Here is a 10,114-nt window from a genome sequence, read left to right as displayed (position 1 = left end):
AAAGCGTTTGACACCGTTGATCATCACATCTTAAAGCAGAGGCTGGTCAGTATTGGAATATCCAGCCATGCAGTGGGGTGGTTTGTGAACTACCTCTCTGAAAGGTCCCAATGTGTTCACTTTGATGGGCTGTCTTCTGAGTGGTTAAACATTGCTAATAGTGTTCCTCAAGGTTCTGTTTTAGGTCCACTTTTATCCTCCATATTACATTACATTACATTGCATTTAGCTGACGCTTTTATCCAAAGCGATTTACAATAAGTGCATTCGACCAGGAAGATACAACCTTGAAGAAAACAGAATCTGGGTCTCTGAGCGGGGAAAGGACAGAATTAGTTGGGTGTCGTCAGCGTAGCAGTGGTATGAAAAACCATGCGGGCTAATGACAGATCCGAGCGAGTTTGTGTACAAGGAGAAGAGGAGGGGACCAAGAACAGAGCCCTGAGGGACCCCTGTAGTTAATTGACAAGGATCGGACTCGGACCCTCTTCAAGTTACCCTGTAGGTGCGGTCTTTGAGGCATGAGGTGAGGAGGGAAAGTGCAGTGCCTGAAACTCCAAGTTTTTGGAGAGTGCGAAGGAGGATCTGATGGTTCACCGTGTCGAATGCAGCAGACAGGTCCAGAAGGATGATGAAAGAGGAGAGGGAGGCTGCTTTAGCCGTGTGCAGTTCCTCAGAGACAGCAAGGAGAGCAGTTTCTGTTGAGTGACCTGCCTTGAAACCAGACTGGTGCGGATCCAGAAGGTTGTTCTGATGGAGATAACAGGAGAGTTGTTTAAAGACAGCGCGTTCAAGTGTTTTAGACAGGAACGGGAGGAGAGACAGGCCTGTAGTTTATAACACCAGACGGGTTGAGAGTGGGTTTCTTGAGGAGAGGGTTTGCCTCCTTGAGACTGTTTGGAAAGTGACCAGAAGTTAGAGAAGTGTTGATGAAATGGGTGAGAAACGGTAGAATATCAGGAGCGATAGTCAGAAGGAGGTTTGAGGGGATAGGGTCCAGAGGACAGGTGGTAGGACAGGCAGAGGTAATGAGGGTAAGAACCTCACTTGGAGAGAGAGGGGAGAAGGAGGTTAGTGTGTGGGTGAACGGCGGGTCAGGTGACCCAGCGGTGAGTAAAGGTGAGTCAGAAAAAGAAGAGCGAATATCATCAATCTTTTTTTCAAAGTAGTTAACAAAGTCGCTTGACAGAAGGGAGGGGGGGGAAGGGGCTTTGGGGGGGTCCAAGAAGGTGGAGAAGATCGAAAATAGTTTTTGGGGATTGGAATAGGAATATTGGATCTTATCTTGAAAGAAAGTGCTTTTTGCCTGAGAGATCGAAGCAGAGAAAGAGGAGAGGAGAGCCTGATAGGTTAGGAGGTCGTCATGGTGTTTGGATTTCCACCGTTTCCGCTCTGCTGCCCTAAGGATGGTTCTATTAGCATGCAGTGCGTCATTTAGCCAGGGAGCAGGAGGGGACTGACGAGCCTGCCGAGATGTGAGAGGACAGAGAGAGTCCAGAGAGGATGAGAGAGTAGAGAGGAGAGTTTCTGCAGCAGAGTTTGGAGGCAGGAATTGGAACGAATCAGAGGAAGGGAGGGCTGAGAGCACCGATGAGGCAAAGGTAGAGGGGGAGAGGGAACGGAGAAGAGATTAGTTTGTTATGTTTGGAAAGGGGTAGAGAGAATGAAATGAATAAGTGATCGGATGTGTGGAGCGGGTTTACAGAGAGGTTAGAAGTAGTGCAGTTCCTTGAGAATATGAGATCAAGGACAATCCCAGCGTTATGAGTTGGTGGGGATGGAGACAGTGAGAAAGCAAAGGTGGTTAACAGAGATGTTAGTTCGTCTATCTTTCCTGTCTGGAGGTTGAAGTCTCCGAGAAGTACAGCGGGAGGGCCAGTTTCAGGGATGTGTGAGAGGAGATGATCTAATTCCTCCAAGAAGTCCCCCAAGGCGCCTGGTGGACGGTAGAGAACAACAATGGTTAATTGTATAGGATGGGTTACTGTGACGGCATGGAATTCAAAGGTGGAAGGAGTGAAGTTAGGTAGCTTGAAGAGGGAAAGGCTCCAGTTGGGAGAGAGCAGGAGACCAGTGCCACCTCCTCTGCCAGAGGGTCTGGGTGTATGGGAGAAGGAATATGCTGTGGAGAGAGCTGCTGGGGTGGATGTGTTGGATGGAGTAATCCAGGTCTCCGTGAGAGCAAGGAAATCCAGAGACTGCAGGGAAGCGTAGCCAGAGATGAAGTCAGCCTTAGGAACAGCTGACTTGCAGTTCCACAGGCCCCCTGAAACTAGATGTTGGATCTCAGTGGAGCATGTGGGATAGACGAGAGCAGGCCGGTTATATCGATTAGGAGATACACGGGGCCAGTGATAGTTGCGAGAAGACACATGAACAGGAATGGAGAAAATACACATGATTATAGCATGAGGGGCTAAAAAACCAAAGAGAATAAAAGAAAACACCGGCGATACTTAGCTCAATCAAAGTAGGATTTGCCTCCTCTTTGCCTCCCTCGTGACCCCCACAGGACTCCAATGTCTTTGTCAGTTTTGGTCTGGCTGACGCTTCAGGAAAGAGCTACCTAAGATGGACACCTGATTGCTGAGTTCTCACAGCTGTGGTGGCACGCCCCTCTAATTAGTTAACTCTCTTCAGCTGATAGGCGACAGCAGAGTGTTCCTGCCTATTGTAATGCAGGTTTGAGGCGCGTGACCCACTGAGACCTGTGTAACAGGTTGAGTTGAGCAGATCTGAGATTTAAAATCTCTCAAAAGCGCCGTTTTAGCTACAATAACTACAGAACAATTATACAGAGTAGAATAAATACGATACGATACGATACGATATTACTTTATTTGTCAGATCAAGTCTGAAATTTGACTTGCGTCACAGCAGCTCCATGTCCAACATCAACAGACAAGTATCCAGACACAATATATGAAACACAAACAACAAACATTTAACATAACAGCACAATCAGTGAGAGAAAACATGCTCAAAGAACCTTCTGCGTGCATTTGATCTGGGATTTAGCTCTGTTTTTACTGAGAGGATTGACTGATGCACGAAGGAGTGGGCACTTGTAAATGTCTATAACTATGTAAATGTGTCCTGTAAATATAATGTATGATGTCCTTTTTTGTTTTATGTTTCATGTGGAACCTATATGCTGCAGGTCTCCCTTGAAAAATAGATATATGATCTCAATGGGACCAATCTCGTTAAGTAAAAGTTTGAAATGAAGTGAAATGAGGAACAGATACTCCTCACTATCACAGGTGCTAAGAGTATGTTTCAGTTTCTCAAAAAACAAAAGCCTTTATATTTTTAAAACATATTTTCACTTTTTCAAATTCAGCATTTATTTTTAGCAAGTGTCCTGGGATGACCTCATCGACCGTACAGGAGAAGGGTGTAAATCCCCCTTACAAAGAGAATGGCAACCCCTCCACTATTGCTACACTTATGGCTGAAGAAGCCCTCCCCCCAATTCCCTCCTCCAGTCACTCTCGTTCTCAGCAGTGCTGTGAGTTTACTGGAGAAACGTCACATTAAATTCTTGTTTCCTATTAAAGTAAATAAAGATGCTCTCTTAGCATCCCCTCGAGCACCGTTAATGTTTAAAGAGCCCAGCTTTATGTCACTCATAATTAAATTATAGTTGCATCCTAACAACATCAAAAACCTGGCTGAAGAAAAATAAAAGAGAAAAAATAAAAACAAGATGCACTTATTCATCATTCTTTGCATTTTCCTCTCTACAGGGCCGGCCCTTGGCACAGGCAGTGTAGGCGAATGCTAAGGGCGCATCAACCCATTGGGCGCGCCGGAAAAAATTATAAAAATAAAGTTAGAAGTTAAAAAACATTTTATTTGAAATTTCTTAACAAATTGGATCAACAAAGTACATCTTATTATCTTATACTAACAGAACTACGCCTATATTGCGTACACCCCCCCCCCCCCCCCCCCCAAATCATGTTGAACTGCCCCAGCCCCAGTAAAAACCAGAGGTTTATGTGAAATTGTTCTTTTTTTTAAATAATGGTTTTAGTGTGCAATTATAGGTTTTAATTTTGTATTTGTGTTAATTTAAAAATAAATCAAACTCCCAAAAAACGTATACAGCTTCTGTGTGCTTTTATTAACATTGGAATTGACTGTGTAAGCGGCCACGGGGGGAGAGCTTTAGAGAGCTCTCTCCTGAAAGACTGAGAGGCTCTGATAACCTCAGCTCAGCGAGGTAAAGGCACACCTGGATCATTATAGTAATAAAAAAATACGAGAATAGATGAAAAACAGGTATAAAATACTATATGACAGTACAAAAAAGTTGTTATTAAGAGAGTTATGAGTTTTACATTTTGAAAGTAGAGAGAGAGAGAGAGATTTTTTTTGATTTTTGAAACCACCTTTATTCATAATTTTTCACCAAAAAAAAACAGACACATTATCACCATATAATAAACGTTCTGTTTGACATGGTGCTAAACTTAAAAACAAAAATCAGTAACATTGTTTAACTTTCATACAAAAAAAATCCTCACAACTGAGATCAGGAAAAAACATAGCATCTCTGGAAAAAGAGTCATTGTCATTTGGAGACTTCAGTCCATTCTAGTGAGCAGCGATCAGTGCCTCTGCAGCAGGAGGCTGCTCAGACGTGAGGACAGGCCTGCAGCGTTGTTCAGGCGGGGGCCACACACCTCCACCACCTGGCCCAGCGTGAGGATCCTCTCCTCACAGAGTCTCTGCTGCAAAGAAGGCCCAGCACCTTGAAGAGACCTCCATAGACCTCCGAGACCTCAGAGAGACCGTTCAACTGTCATCCTTTTAGGTCCATCAAGAACAGCGACTCAGCCAGACCCGGCCCACCACAGCGCTAATAAGGCCCGAGCTACGGGTCTCCAGGTCAGGTCAGCAGGTCCAGTCAGGAAACTCTGGAGGAACCGGAGCCTGAAGGCAGCCCCTCTGCTCGCCAGGTGAACCAGGCCATGTCCCCCCTCCTCCTTTGGCAGGAAAAGGACTCTCTGAGGGACCCAGTGCATGCGGTCCCAGAAGAAAAGCACCACAAACAAAGATGCTCTCTTAGCATCCCCTTGAGAAACGTCAATCTTTAAAGAGCCCAGCTTTATGTCACTCATGGTCACATTATAATTGCATAAACAAAAACATGGCTGAAGAAAAATAAAAAGAGAAAAAAATAAAAACAAGATGTACTTATTCATCATTCTTTGCAGTTTCCTCTCTAATCCTCTGAAGTATCTTCTTTAACCGAGCCTTCTCTGGGCCGCTGAAGAAAGGTTCCCCTTAGGCTTCTATGCGCCGCATGAGGACCCTGGCAGTATTGTGAAAAATCTGCAAATCAGCAAAATAATTCTCTAACTTCACCCCCCTCCACCCCTTAGTTTCCGCCAGAAAGGATCTGATCCTCTGGAAAGAGTACTCCTCTCCCTTTGCTACCTCAACGATGTCAAAGAATGACTCACTGTCACTGTCCTCTGAGTCCTCTGAGACTCCCTCTGGCTGAGAGGAGGAACACAGCGACTCCTTGTTTGACACCTTCCCTTTTTGAGCCACACTTCCTTTGCTCACTTGTTCGTTTTTCCTTTTAACAGGTAACCTTAATAAATCCTCATCCATTACCACATCCTCCAGAACAGACTCAGCCACTCTGGCTGCAGTGTGCTCACTATCTGCTTCCTGCATGACCTGAGTGTCCAAATGTGTGATACTGTGTGTACCGGCTGCCTGTGTGCTTTCTACGCGTGAAACCGTTGGCTCTGCCACGGACCGACTGACCGGCAGTTCCACCACCGGCGTTTCCGGCGCGGGCCCGGCCGAGGAGAAAGCAACCGGCAGCGGCTCCGCCGCGGGCACGGACCCCATCTCCGGCGACCCGGCCACGGACAAAGCAACGGCTCCGCCTCGGACACCGTCGGTCCCGCTGCGAGCATGGACGCTGCGAGCACGGACACAGCGGGCGTGTCACCCGCCCTCTCCGGGCACGCGCGGATCAGGTGTCCTGCCACTCCACAACCAAAACATTTGAAGATGTCAGACGTAACATATACAGTATACACAAAATCATCAATTTTGAACTTGAGAACTAGATTCAGATCCTCTTCATCATTCTTCAGGACCATAAGCACCTGTCTCCTAAAAGACACAATGTGCTTGAGGTGCGGGGATTTACAGCCCAGGGGGATCAACTTAATGGGAGACGCAAGCTGCCCGTGTCGAGCCAGCTCTCTCTCCAACAACTCGTTTCTCAGAAACGGGGGCACATTAGAAATGATGACTTTTTTAGCTGGAGTGACAAGGTAACAGCATCCCTTTCATCACTAGCCCACTCTCCACCAGCTGGTTAGCTTTCTCACTGCAGTCTAAAAATATGACCACTGCACTATTCATGCGGGAGGCAGATTTGACTCTGCCATATCCCACCACAGCCACCACAGCCAGACCACACTCCTCCACCGACACACCGACAGGTGGAGAGAGCTTGATGGCGTGTTGGCGAGTCAGCTTCTCAAACGAGAGAGAGAGAGAGAGAGAGAGAGAGAGAGAGAGAGAGCACTGTGTGGAAACCCAGAGGTCCTCTTCACTGGCTATACATCTGGAAAGATACTCTGCTATGCAATTATGCATACGTATCCAGAGAGGGCATCGGCTCAGGAGGCAGATTACAGATCTGTAAAGATGAACACCTTGACAAAGATGACCCTGCTTACCATCACATACTACACCAAAGGAAAGGTCATGGTCCAAGGGAATGAAGCCAACCTGGAGTCATTCCAAGAGGCATTCCCCCTGTTGAAAGCTGAGGTGGACACAAAGAGGATCAATGTCCCCTCTGATGTCCACTCTGATGTCCCCTCTGATGTCCCCTCTGACAGCAAAGATGATGAGAGCCCAATCGAGAACCCCAACACCTTGTCCATCTCTGCCTCTCCCACACCGGCCAGCTCCAACAATCGGCTGAAGGAGAGTATGACCCTGCTGGAGCTGGACTTTGCAGAACTCAAAGAGCTGACCCAGGCCAGGCAGTCTGGTCCCCCAGACAACACTCTGCAGCAGCTTAAAGAGGACCTCCAGCAGCTCAAGAGCAACAATGAGGCCTTGGCATCCAACCTCAGAGGAAGTGTAGAGGCACTCAAACAGGAGAACAGTGTGCTCCGTGTTCAGTTAGCCAAAGTGAAGGAGGATGCTGAGTGTAGAGAGAAGAGCTTCACCAGGCAAGTCCAGCACCTGACAGAGAAACTCTCATCAGTCCTCACAATGACGAGTACAAAGACACAGACTCTCCCTGCCAGTGTCCCTGGCCCACCCTCTCTGCTCAGCACCCAGCCCAACAACACCCTGGCCCCTCCTGATACACCCACACAGCCAGCTGCCCACAGCCAGCTCTGCCTCCCTCTACTCAGCCTGAAGAACAAGACCCACAAATGGTCCTGCTGGCTGACTCAAACGGGAAGTTCCTGGACCCAGGAAAGCTTTTTCCTGATAAAAAGGTGCTGTCTAAAAACTGCAGTACCACAGGCCAGGCCATGAAGCTGTTGAAAAAGGAGACCCTCAGGAGCCCTCAGTACCTGGTGATCCACACGGGAACAAATGACCTGCACACCCTCCCTAGGGACACTGCTGAGGCAGTGAGGAAAATGGCAGAGCAGGCCAGTAAGAAATTCCCCGACACCCGCATTGTGGTCTCTTGAACACTCCTCCTCATGTCATCCATGACATTAATATGGAGATCAGAAAAGGATGTGCCACCTTACCAAATGTCCACCTGGCCCTCCACTCAACCATTGGCCCCTGGGACCTCTATGATGGACTCCACCTACACAGAGAGAGGGTGGGGATATTTGCAAAGATCCTCAAAGATGCAGCCCTGGGACGCAGTCCTCCCTCCCCCTCCTCTACTAGAGGCTTTATTGATCTTCCCAGACCGCTTCCTCCCCATCACCACCCCAGGATCACCACCCCTGCTGTGAGGAGACACAACAGCTCAGCTTGGACCTCCCACTCCTCACGCCCCCAAAACATCAAGAGGAGACTACATTCACCCAGCTCACCCCCTGCACAACATCAGCAGCAGAGATATAAAGCAACAGCTGCTCTTCGTCTCCCTCCCCGCCTACAGCAGCGGAGCTATGCTGCAGTTGTAGCCCAGCCTGCTGCCACCCTCCCTTCCCCTGCTACCTCTGAACTGGGAGACATCAGGATGATGCTTCACACCCTGTGCACCCGACTTCTGTCCAGCTAAGACATTACATTTATATGTTATCGAACAGATGTAGCGATTCATTTCAGACAGTTTGAAACGCGAGGGGCCGTGATTGATACGTGATCTGCCCTCGCTCAAGGGAAAACCTCCAGCTTGACTTGAGACCGCCCCCGTGATAGATAAATGTAATTATAATGAAGCCAGCTGCAATGGATCATTGATCCACCAGGGGGTGCAGTGGGGTTCCACACTGGAGCTCATGTGAAATAAAGTCAGATACAGTATGCTGGATGTACAGCGGAACTTTGTTAAGATCCATATGTCACGGATATCATACTCTGTGCAAAATAAGAGACATGTAATCATTTACAAAACATCACCATGTTGTTATTTAACAAAATAATGTTGTTTAGTCGAAAAAAGACAAACGGGAGGAAATGCAGCCCGGCTCTCGATTTTTAATCCTAATTTAATCATCATCTTCACCACGATCATTTATATTTATGTTCGCCGAATTGACATGAAATCACTGACACATATGAATATACTGTATTCAACTTCATTAAAACGTTATTAACGTGCCTAAACTCAGTAATTCACTACAAATATTTATATTTTAATGGAGCCTCGTCGGCAGATCAGGATCCCTGGCTGCCCCACCCCACAGAATATCGGCTTTAAAATGAGGAATAACAGAGGATTTCAGCAGTCAGAACAACTAAAGCAGCAGTGTTAACAGAAACGCCAAAGAGTAGCATCTAATAGAAATATATAAAAGCATTTATTTTAATTGTGTAGCAATCAGTTTATAATTTTGGCAGCACTGTTGAGCATTTTGAAAATGTATTTTCATGCCTCTGTGCAAGGCTTAGTCTTTCTATCTTTATAGCCACATGGTGTAAAGTAACTAAGTTCATAAACTTAACAAGTACTATACTTGAGCACAATTTTGAGATACTTGTACTTTATTTAAGTATTTCAATGTTTTGCTACTTTGTTCTTCTACTCCACTACAGTTCAGAGGTACATGGTGTACTTCTACTCCACTCCATGTATTTAATGCCTTTAGTTACTTTACAGATGTGGATGAATGATGTGAAATATAATCAAGTGTTAAATCAGACTTTAGTTCCACCTGGAGTAAATCCACAAGCCCTTTAGTATACAAAGTCATTCAAACTAGCTGCACCTTTACCAGCTTTGAGAACACTTTCATGATCAATCATTATAAAACATATCATATATATTATTCTGAAATGGACCAATCTGTACAATGACTACTCTTACTGTCGCTACTTGAACTATATTTTGATGATAATACTTTTCTACTTTTACTTGAGGAACATTTTGAATGCAGGACTTTTACTGTAACAGAGTATTCCTACACTCTGGTACTTCTACTTTTACTCAATTACAAGATCTGAGTACAACTTTTACTCAAGTACAAGACCTGAGTACTTCTACTTTTACTCTACAAGATCTGTGTGCTTCTACTTTTACTCAAGTACAAGACATTAGTGCTTCTACTTTTACTCAAGTAAGAGATCTGAGTACTTCTACTTTTATTTTAGTACAAGATCTGAGTGCTTCTACTTTTGCTCAAGTACAATATATATATATATAAGGCCTATAATGGCAGGCAAACATTTTTTACTTGACTTATTTTCTAAAAAGAATATAATTCACAAGAAGAAAGAGGCTAGCAGCAACGAAGCTACAAGTGAAGCTGCTAGTACTACATCATCAGAAGAGCCGCCTAAATACATGGATAATGCTAGCACTAACGTTAACGTTAGCTGCGCTTGCAACGTTCCCCTGGCTAGCTCAAGCTCACCTTTCCCAGAGGTATGGACGGAGGAGATGTGGCGGAGGAAACAAGAGGCATACCCGTGGATAGACTGC

Source organism: Notothenia rossii (genome assembly GCF_949606895.1).
Source record: "Notothenia rossii genome assembly, chromosome: 6".
In the NCBI taxonomy this organism is placed as follows: domain Eukaryota; kingdom Metazoa; phylum Chordata; class Actinopteri; order Perciformes; family Nototheniidae; genus Notothenia; species Notothenia rossii.
This window is presented reverse-complemented; position numbering follows the sequence as displayed.